Raw genomic sequence first — 11,650 nt, 5'->3', positions numbered from 1 at the left:
ATAATAATGTGTATTTAAAGAAATTTAAATTTGTGAGGGGAAATTAAAAATATACAAAAAATATTGAATCAATCAAATACTTTAGGACCTCGCTGCAGTATCTCCGCAGACCCCCTAGGGGTAAACTACCTATGCTTTAAGTACTTAAGGAAAGTTGCGTGTGGAGCACTCCTCTATTTATTCTCTCCTTTTGTTGCAGTGTGCGCCGTGTGTGTCCTCGTCCGAGGATTATCTGATGTTTGCGTGCGCCCTAAACTCCCCTGCAGGTTCCCCTCTCCTGTCAAAGCGTCGGTCCTGCTGTGTGTCTCGCTGATCCCCTTATCTCTCGTCTCTCTCGTCTGGCCATTGTGTCCCCGAAACTCCTCTGCTTTATCTAATCTGCTCTCTTTACCTCTCTGTCTCTCACCCGCCGGCCCCTCAGGTTATTAGTCTGATGTGCTTGATCCTGGTCTTTCATCCTTAGATGGGGAAAACAACCCAGGGCCTGATGTGATGTGTGTAGATATAGATCGCTACAAAACATGTTGTTTATTTTCCCATTTAATTATCACTTGAACTTGACCTTTACCCTGCTCCTGCACCCTTCAGGTTGACCGGTCAATAAACAGCTGACCGAGCAACTCCTCCTCACCCCTCACCTTGTGGGGCTGGTGTGTGTTGACTCTGAGGAGGGGGCTGCGCTGTGCGCTGATGCACACAATTTATATTTATGCTTTACTTTGGCCGACATTCGGCTTGGCTCGCGTCCCCTGTGGCTGTTGGACTCGCGAATGTTTGTGTGTGGCGATTATTTAGACCGCGGAAACATTTTCCCGACCACCTCTGAGGGTGTTATCCGTCTATTGGAGAAATTATGAGCGGCTCTGTCACATATGTTAAAAGTTAAACATAATTAAACCTCGTCAAATCAACCTCATATTTATTTATTTATTTCATGCAGACCATTGTATCACCTCAACACTAAATACAACATTAGCTTCTCCTTCTTAGATCTATGCCGGTCCACCTTAAGAGACTTTCGCCTGCAGTTCTTCATTTCTGCCTGCTGGTGTCACTGTTGGGCTGTGATAAAATCCTCTCCTCTTGGCTCGGGTGCCAAGAGGAGGGCCTTGTTCTTAAGGTGGTTTGTGAGGTTTTGAGTGAGAACCCTGCTGTGCAAAATGAACCAAACATTCAAAGTTTTTGAGGAACCGCTGAACCGTATTCTGCAGTTTCATCTCTCCATGCATCTCCCTGCGCACGTGCACGCCCCTGTCTGTTTGCGTCCGTGCCCTCTGCCGCCCGCTAGCACCAGAGCTGGCTGTGTCTTGGTGCGGCTTGTGGTGGCTGACACAGAGAAAGCAGCTTACGGCTCCTGGTCCCTGCCTGGTCCTGGCCGGGCCGGGGGCCGGGCGGCGAGGTCCTGGGGGCCTCCCGGATTGCCACCGACAGGGTTTTATCGGCCCCGGGGATTACTGTGATTTCATCAGGGGTTCGGGCCTGCCGGCAGCCGCACACACGCATGCATGCATGGTATGCACACACAGAGAAGGTGCGGGTAGTGGATCGCTGGTGTGTAGAATGAAAAAGAAGGAGGATTGCTATGTTTTAATGAAATCAAGCTAAATGCGTTGGCAAGTGAGGTTGCTGGAGCAAAGGTCGGCTGGAGGTGGAGGTGGTGGTGGTGGGCTCTGTGTGGAATAGCCAAACAGCAACAGTTACCATGGTCTTCTGTGTGTGTTCTTGTGTGTGCAATTGCATGGCACAGGAGGTCAGCAGCAGAGGTCAAGCTTTCCTCTTTGTATATGTCTGCCCATCCTTTCTATGGGGTCACGCTGTTGTGTTTGTTGTGTACATCATAGTCTGTGGCATTAGTGACCTAAAAGGGAAATGTTGTGATCCCTGCGTTGCGTTTTGATGCTCATTTCATGATCCTTGTGGATTGTCCGTTTAGAGACACTTCCATCCTCTCCCCTCTAGGGTCAAATATACATATTTGGTAACTTGACAGTCAGCCAACCTTCCAAGTTAACTCTGGCATGCGCTCAGGCCTAAAGCATCGAATTAGCCAGGAAAGTTTGCACTGAATCGAACCGTGTTGACTGCGCTTGTCCGTGTCCTCCGGGATGTTTTTCGTATTCCGAGCATCGGGCTCGTGACATCTCGCTTTTAGATTTAACAAAGTGGCTAAATAACTCCCAGGCCTGAAATCGCTGACAGGTGGCTGAATAAACTAAACATCTTAGAGCGAATGAAAACATGATGAAATAGGTCAAGTCTGACGAAGGGCTCGCCCACGGACATGTGATGCGTCTTCTTTCGCTGAAAATCTTTAACTCGTTCTCTTCTTGACTTGAAGTTTACTTAAGCTTGATTTATGCCCCGGAGAGTGGGGCATGTCTGAACTGGCCTGTGTGCCGGCTAACTTCAGCTAACATTGACCGTCGCAGTGAAAAAGGCCTGACTGGACGGTTAAATCGGCTCTGGGTGGTGCGATGCTCTGACTTTATTTCTCAAACAGTCGGAGCAGCGATGTGGCAGAAAAAATAACAGTGGATTCCCCGAGGGCTCGGCGTGACCATGTCTGCATCTCTCGTTGTCTCTGTGTGAATATCTGTCTGTGTTTATGAATGAGTGTGTGTCTGGCTGTGTATTTTAGTCTGCAGCCTTTTTTTTTTTTTTATGGCTTTCTGTGTGCCCACATTGGTGCACGAGTCCGCGTGCGCGTCTGTGTATTTATGTCTACGTCTGTGTTTGTGTCTGACTCTGTTTGTGTGTTAATCTGTGTGTGTGTGTGTGGTTTTTGCTCTCAGGTGTGACCAATGCTGTTTGGCATTGTGCAGCTTTGTACGTGTCTGGCCTCTAATGCTGTGATCAGTCCGTTTTGCTCAGTGCAGCGAGAGCAGCCAGAATTCAATTTTAGCACCTTCTATTTGAAGAAAATAACAAGGAAGTGACTCCTCGGTTTCATGCTAAATTACATTTTAGCGATTGCTTCAAACGTCTGATGTTTACATTTGGTTTTGGTGTGCACGTGTTGCCCTTTTTAAAATGATGATCCCAGTTTTATTATCTATATTTGGTGCTACAAGTTTATCTGAACAGGCCTGAACTTAAACTGTTTTCTAATCCCCAACAGCAGGGATCTTCAAGGTTTTTCAGGCTGCTATATGTGTTCTATATTAAACTACTGCTCTTTATAAATATACAATATCATTTCATTTCAGTTTTTTTATGTCAATCCTGCCCCATTGGTGCTGTGCCAACCAAAGTTAACAAAAGTTAAAACTGTCAGTCTGTCAACTATTTTCTTTATTTGTTAATTCTAGAAAATAATTTTCAACATAACTAAATGTTTTGTCATTTGGGGAACCTGACAGAGTCAGTGTGTAATATCCAGCCTTGTGATTGGCTCAGCGGCGATAGGGGCGAGGCCTGCTATGCACGGGAGGCTTTGATTGACAGGTCTAGTGTGGTGCTCTGTGTGAGAAGGTGGGCTGAATGAGTGAAGTGTTGACTGAAAGATGACGTTTTCTGCCTCCATTTATCCCTTTACTAATGTTGGATTCATGTTTATGTGTATTTAAAGAAATTTAAATTTTTGGGGCAAAATTGTGGGAATTTTTTTAAAAAATATATAAAAAATGTCTAATCAACCAAAGATATTGCGACTCCCCTGCAATACCTCCGCGGAACAGCTAGAGGCCGCTGGTCCCTGTTGAAGACCTATGCCCTAAAGTCTTGATTCATACTGCATTAAGTCACTGCTATGACAGCATGAAAGGGAACTCTGCCAACCAAAGTAAATCCACCTTGAAACGGACACTTCAAAGGTTCGGGTTATCTGGATTAGAGCGCAATTCATACTTCAGCGTTGGATTTCAGCCGTTGATAACTTAGATAAATGGCCGCACGGTTCTTTGGTGAGAGTAAATCACAGGCTTGCCCGGCCTTCCCCCGATCCTTCATCAATATTGTATCCCCGCTGTGGAGATTAAAGATGATTGCTTGTACAATTGTTAGTCAGAAAAAGGAGAGGATGTTGGATTCATACAGCTCAGAGAAGACGTCAAAAGAAAGGAATGTTTGATCTTCTCATAAATGAGCTGTGCATTGTTGCCCGGTCACCTGAAGTGACCACACAGTCTATGTGATCCAGCTGATCCTGAACAGTGTCTGGCTATATGCACGTTTGCGTCCCCTAGGGGGTCCGCAGAGGTACTGCAGGGAGGTCGCAAAATCTTTGGTTGGTTAGACATTTTTTTTTACATATTTTGTAAAAAATTTTCCCCCGACACATTTAAATTTCTTTAAATACACATTAACATGAATCCAACATATTCCAGAAAAGGAATAAATGTTGTCTATCAGCACCCTTTCACATTGCACCACGCTAGCCGAGACCTGTCAATCTAAGCCTCCTGTACACAGTAGGCCCCGCCCCCATCGCTGCTGAGCCAATCACCAGGGCGGCGTATTACATGCTGACTCTGTCAGGTTTTCCCGCAACTGGTCGAGAGCCTATTCAGTCCCCAGGGGAAATATTAGCAGAAGAAAAGCTAACAGTGCAGCTCACTCCCATCAGCCAACTACTTAGGCCAAGATGACTAGTGAAATCTGTCATACAGTAGACTGTAAGGCCTTCGCAGGTTTAAATGGGTTTATGGTTGTCATTGCAAAAAATGCTATGCAGTTTTTCAACAGTTCCTTAGCTAACTTGTCCTGACACCGCAGCCCTGATCTTGTCTAACATGGCAAGAAATCTATTTTGCAAAATGGCCCATTCTTCCTGCAACATTGCCTTTAGTCTTGGCTGTCTAGAGTGGCCTCTGAAACTCCTAAATGAAAAGTCAAACACGGCTCCATGTAGCTGCGGCTTGTCAGGTGGGGGGGAACAGTACTTTAGCTGGATATGATTTAGGGCACGGCATAACTTCGAGGGCTATGCGTGTTTGACTCGGTATTATCTAGCCGTGCAGATGGTTTTGGTTTTATTTGGTCCTCAGATTGATGCCTTTCTCTAAATGCACTGGACGTGAATAATTAAATTTATGGTGCTCGCAGCACAAAAAAAAAAAAGAAAGAAAGAAAGAAAAAAATTGATGGAAACATTTTTCTTCTCTATGAATAGTTTGTAGATTTTTTTATTATTATTGTTGTGAGTACCTTGACAGAAAACACTGCATGATACTGAAACTATTTGCCTGCACACTCGGATATTTGTATTTGCTTGTGTCACAGAAGCTTTTAAGCTCTAAAAAAAAAAAATCTAATCAAAGTCGTGCACCGCAGAGCAAAAGTCAAGGCGTCTGGGAGCAATTCATGCACTTTGTGATATAATTGTGAGAATGCGGCCATCCTCACCCAAGCTATTTACATTAATTCTTACTGAAAGATGAACACTTTGTAATCATGGTTTCTTGGGGAGGGGATTTCCTGCTTTTATCCATTATAATTAAACCAGGTAATAAAACATTATCTCTTCCTATTTAACGGGCAATTGCTTTGTTTGCACTGTTTTGCCTTTGAGGACTCTAAAGCGGCGCAACTAAACACAGTCATTATAAAGAATTACTTCCTCATTGAGTGATATATGAATGGAATTTTTTTTCATTTGAAGTATAGTAATGACAGAGTACCACCACCACCATGTCGCCGATTCATGCTTAGCCTTGAATGTGTAAGTCGGACTTCTCTCTGCAGCTGAGAGTTTTCTGTTAAACAGAATAAAATATGTGATGTTATTATGGGTCCACTGGTTCATTCTTTTTGAAGAGCATCTTCTCAGATATGGTGCCATGGTGACCGGAGGATGTTTGAGCATACTTAGTAATGAAAAAAAGCAAAAGCTCTCCTCTTTGTGTGCACTGAAAGTTTAAAAAAAAAAAATAGTTGATGATTTCCATTTTTCAGCAGTTGGAACACGTCTTCTAAGCAAACAGGCTTCACGGTTCAAGCTGCTTGTACAGTATAATCCTTATTTACAGAATGTCATTATCAATTAGCCCTGTCTGCAAGCCAAATGTACACTCAGTCAGTACAGTCTATACAAAGCGTTCAAGAGCAGCTGCTAAATAAACTGTCCTCGCCGTCATAATCCTGCCTCTGTCTCCATCCCAACCCTTAATCTTTCTACTTTATTCTATGCTGTATGAGTCATTTTTTTTTTTTTTTACTTCTTTCATTTCTCATTCTCGTTTCCCAACCCTATCCCTCATCCCCTCACATTATTGTTTCACGCTCTCCTCTTACTGTTTCGGGCTTGTCCGTGCAGAGACAATAGTCTCATTGTGATGGGGTTTTGTGGGTGTGTGTGCGCGTTGGACCACACAGGACTGCGGGGCAGAAGAGGACGTGCACGCCGCTTCTTTTACCTGCACAATCGCACCTTAAAATCACCAGGGTCCGACAGCTCGTCACCTCTCAGCTTAGACGGAGGAAATACCTCAGGGACTTATGTTTCCTGTAAGGTGTGCATATATGTGTGTGTGGAGAAAGACAATAGGGGCATTAGGTACCTGTCTCATCACACCACTTGAGGGAAGAGGGGGCGTGGCTTGCACACAGGCGCTATTGTGCATTGTTATCGCACGCATGGTTGGACGGGCGCATCTGTGATTGATGGAGCACTTTTGGCCGCGAACTTGACACAGAACCCGTAAAGGGAGTGTGAAATTTAAAACTAACAAGCGGTGGATTGTCGCCATTTTCGCAGGAAACGGTCAGCGACGGGCCGATGCACGTTTGTCGAATGTGCGGTTGCAGGACTTTGCACGGTGGAGACGGCAATTCCGTTTCCAATTCCTAGCTTTTTTTTACAGTCTTCATAAGGGCTCGCAGGTATCTGCTGCTGCTCGGTCCAACACATGACTAAATCTGGCACACCTGGCTGTCAGGCGAACGCCAGAATCGTGATTAATGACTCCCATCCCGTTTTGCAGGCTTGCCGCGGAGCTCGAGCTCATTCTCGGCTCAAATTAGTAACGCACAAACAGAACAATGTTCAACGTCCTCAAATGAGGTAGGATAGTTTGAATAGGCGGCGAAAGGTTGAACATATATTCACAGCGTAAGTGTGTGTGTGTGTGTGCGCCGTCTCCGAAGGCCATGTGACCATAAATCATACGACACGTTGCAATGCGTTAAAGCTGAAAAAACAATGGTTCATCATGTTCTTAAACACAAGGGAGCATTACCAGTGGTAAAAATAAAACAGCCCCGAGTCTGGATTAGATCTAATTAGAACTGCACCAGTGTTTTAAAAACCAGTATTATTGTTTAGGCTTGCAAAAATATGTTTAAAGGACTCCCTTTCTGAGAAACTCGCCACAAAAGAAGCACTTTCAAACTTCGACGGAACGTGCAATTAACCTGCCAGCGCAGCAGTGGCTTTTACAGGAGCACTGTTTGTCCTTATATAGGCATGGCGGCAACCTCCAACTGTTAGCGGCTTCAGGACGACATAACCTCACCTCAGGACAGTATATAAATCAGTGTGCCGTAAGTGTGGGGTGTGTGTGCTGCGTTTTGCTGCTCCTCGTAAGGTCATGCGTCTGAGTAGAAGGTTTTCCTGCATTTCGAATGCTATTAAACGGGTTTTATTGATGTTACACACACACACACGGGAGTGTTTTATAGCGGCAGAATGAGGTTACGTAACTAACGTTTTGTTAATTTATTAAGCAAAAAATCGTTGTTTGCCTGTCCAGTGGGTTGGACAGGCAAAATAACAGTTCTAAGGTCTTGAATGCAGCGTTATTCCTTCAAATCTTCAACGTTTTTCAGCCAAGGACCCAAAACTGATGGAGAGATCAAGTAGGGAGTGGTAGTGCTATTTATAAATATACATGATTATTATCATTTTGTATTCAATATTAAGCTATTCAGATATACAGGTTCAAATATTCATTTTTTTTATTTCAGTTTTTTATTTCTAGTGACAGACGGATCTATTTGGGCCTCAGTAGTTGGCTAGCTAGCTAACTATCAGCCAATACTGATCATACTAAGCTGTGAAAATGGGAAGAAAGTTGGAAAACTGATAATGAGCTGAGCTGAGCTAAGTAGCTAGCTAGCTAGCTCCTATAAGCTAGCTAGCTAGCCTGGGATTTCACCTGGCGACCGAATATAGACTCTCAGCCAATTGCGGGGAATCTGACAGAGTCGGTGTGTAATACGCGGCCTCCTGATTGGCTCAGCAGTGATAGGGGCGGGTCCTACTGTGTACAGGAGGCTTTCATTGACAGGTCTTGGCTAGTGTGGCGCTGGTGCTCTATATCTATATATATATATATGTGTGTGTCTATATATATATATATATATATATATGTGTGTCTATATATATATATATATATATATGTGTCTATATATATATATATATATATATATATATATGTGTGTCTATATATATATATGAATATGAAAAATGTCTAATCAACCAAACACTTTGCGACTGCCCTGCAGTACCCATGTGGACCGTCTAGGGGTAACATACCACCTCCCCCCACCTCCGTTGAAGACCTATGCTTTAAATTCTACCCTGCTTCCTACAAACTTTGATTCCCACGTGCATGAAAAAAAGTGAAAGTCAATAAACAAGCTCCATTTCCTGCTTATAAATCCTTCTGCAACCTAACAACTCTCTGCCATTATGCTCAGCTCATTATCAGTTTTCCAACTTTCTTCCCATTTTCACAGCTTAGTATGATAAAAATAAACGGGTTATAAATAAACCTGATACGTTCAGGCTCATTAGCCACTGAGCTTTCTGTTCTGGTTGACCGATAATGTGTATACACGGCCCACCCAAGTTGCCTTTTTTTTTTTTTTTAAAGAGTCTTCACTACTATTGTGGTGAATTTTTATAAAGAGGATTAGATTTGTATAAACCAGATTACCACCTGCACACCACACGGGCCGCTTCCCTTAGCTTCATTCCATTCTGTGGAGTTTTTTGTGTTTTTGTTTTTTTTTGTTCCGCAGCTATTGCGTTTATGAAGCAGCAGTGAGAGGAGCATTACGGTTGTGAATGTGTGCACCGTCACTAAATGTGGTAGTGAAAACATTAGTAATACTCAAAAAAATTCTGGATTAAGTTCTTACATAACCTCTTTCTTAAGCACGGTGAGAACTGTCCCATTCTGACCCTGATTGAGTGTGTGCACCTTCTGTGCATGAGTCCTGGTATTATGTGTGTATTCATATCTCCACTCTTATCTGGGAACACATGAGCCCATCCATCAACACAATCTGTTGGTCCGGTGCTCCCTCAACCCACTCATCCACCTCCCCACCTCCTTATTTATTTATTTTTGTTATCCCAACGTCCCCTCTTTACCCACCATTTCTTCTTAAGCCTATCATCTTCCACCCTTTTTTTTCTTTTCCACGCTCTATTATACGTTAAGTGAAAGCCGCATGTGCATTCATGGAGGAACGAGTCGTCGGTGCATGTGTGTGAGCTGGTTCTCATGTAGATAAGGGATCTTAAACTAACAGAAGAGCCCGAGAGCAGGTGAGCCAAAACGGACCATGCTTGAGATGAACCGATTACACGCATTTACATACGCGTGCATGCGTGCACACGACTCCGAACGTGACTCGCAAACATGTTTTGGATTTAAATTTCCCCTGCTTAGGACTTCTCTTTATTATTGCTGCCATCCTCCAAAAAGAAGGAAAAAAACTAATAATTTGCTGGCTAAAAGTCTGAAATATATTTTTTAAGATCACAAAAATATGGTTACATTGTTTTACTGCGGCTCTCAGTCGGCCGTAAATTTTAGATCTGACTGTCATCGCCTTGCTTCTCAACATAATGAGAAGCAGTTAGAGAAAATAGAAAGTTCTGGGAGCTGTCATAACCGACGAGCACCAGCCTGCCTGGGCTGGCCGCGGAGTTATAATTCATTGTTGTTAACAGGCATATAGTTTCGCTTTGTAGAACTTTTTTTTTTTTTTTCAATCCAACATTTAATTGTACAACCCATTATTGTACTTTCCTGTGCTGTTTTTATCATGTCATATCCGAAGATTACGCCGGGGGTGTACTCACACCGGATGAAAACTCACAATAATTACCCTGTAGAGGTGGCTGATCCTCCCTTTGCTTCTTTTATTCCTGTGTGGTTTTTATTGGCCAACAAGAAATGGGGTCATATGATAACAGATATGTTACAGGCTTTTTTTAATTTACTTTTCTTTTTAAAACTGATTAATCAAAACTCAAAACTTGTGTGGCTGAATGTGTGCACACTGAACCGTTCTGGATGGCCATTTGGTTTGTGTATATTCTTAAATTGTTCCTAACCTCCATAGTGCATATACAGTGGGGGAAATAAGTATTTGATCCCCTGCTGAATTTGTAAGTTTGCCCACTTCCATAGAAATGATCAGACTCTGGTTTTTATGGTTGTTTACTGGTTATGGGTATAGACAGAATATCAGTCGAAAATGCATAAAAAACACACAATCTAAAAGTTATAAATTGTTATGTATTTTATTAAGGGAAATAAGTATTTGATCCCCAAGCACAACACAAGTCAGTACTTTGTAGAGAAACCTTTGTTGGCAAGCACAGCGATGAGACGTTTCTTGTAGTTGGTCACCAGGTTTGCACACAGCGCAGGAGGGATTTTGGCTCATTCATCTTTACAGACAGTCTCTAAATCCTTCAAGTTTCTTGGCTGCCTCTTGGAAACTCGGAGCTTCAGCTCCCTCCACAGGTTTTCGATCGGGTTAAGGTCTGGAGACTGACTAGGCCACTCCATGACCTTAATATGCTTCTTCTTGAGCCACTCCTTTGTTGTCCTGGCAGTATGTTTTGGGTCATTGTCATGTTGGAAAACCCACCCACGAGGCATCTTCAGTGTTCTTGCTGAGGAAAGAAGGTTTTTGTCCAAGATGTTACAGTACATGGCTGCATTCATTGGCCCCATAATGCGGTGAAGTTGCCCTGTACCCTTTGCTGAAAAACAGCCCCAAAACATGATGTTTCCACCTCCATGCTTAACCGTGGGTATGGTGTTCTTTGGGTCATACTCACGTTTTTTCATCCTCCAAACACGGCGGGTCGAGTTAATGCCAAATAGCTCAACTTTGGTTTCGTCAGACCACAGCACTTTCTCCCAAGCCTTCTCTGAGTCATTTAGATGTTCACTGGCAAACTTAAGGCGGGCCTGTACATGTGCCTTCTTGAGCAGGGGGACCTTGCGGGCACTGCAAGAGTTCAATCCATAACGGCGCAGTGTGTTGCCAACTGTTTTCTTGGTGACGGAGGTCCCAACTGCTTCCAGATCATTAACAAGCTCCTGCCGTGTTGTTTTAGGCTGCTCCCTCACCTTTCTCATCATCATCCTCACTCCATGAGGCAAGATTTTGCGGGGAGCTCCAGACCGAGGATAGTTGATGGTCCTTTTATGGGTCTTCCACTTGCGAATAATGGCACCAATAGTTGTCACCTTCTCACCAAGCCTTTTGCTGATGGTTTTGTAACCTATACCAGCCTTGTGCAGGTCTACAATCTTGTCCCTGACATCTTTTGACAGCTCTTTGGTCTTGCCCATGGTGCTGTAGAAGTTGGAATGTAAGAAACTGATTCTTAGAGCAGGTGTGCTTTATATACATGACGAGTTAAGATCAGGAGTATTGGTAATTAGTTGACTGAGCACAG

Source organism: Mugil cephalus, chromosome 23 (genome assembly GCF_022458985.1).
Source record: "Mugil cephalus isolate CIBA_MC_2020 chromosome 23, CIBA_Mcephalus_1.1, whole genome shotgun sequence".
Classification (NCBI taxonomy): Eukaryota; Metazoa; Chordata; class Actinopteri; order Mugiliformes; family Mugilidae; genus Mugil; species Mugil cephalus.
Note: the sequence above shows the minus strand (reverse complement) of the source record.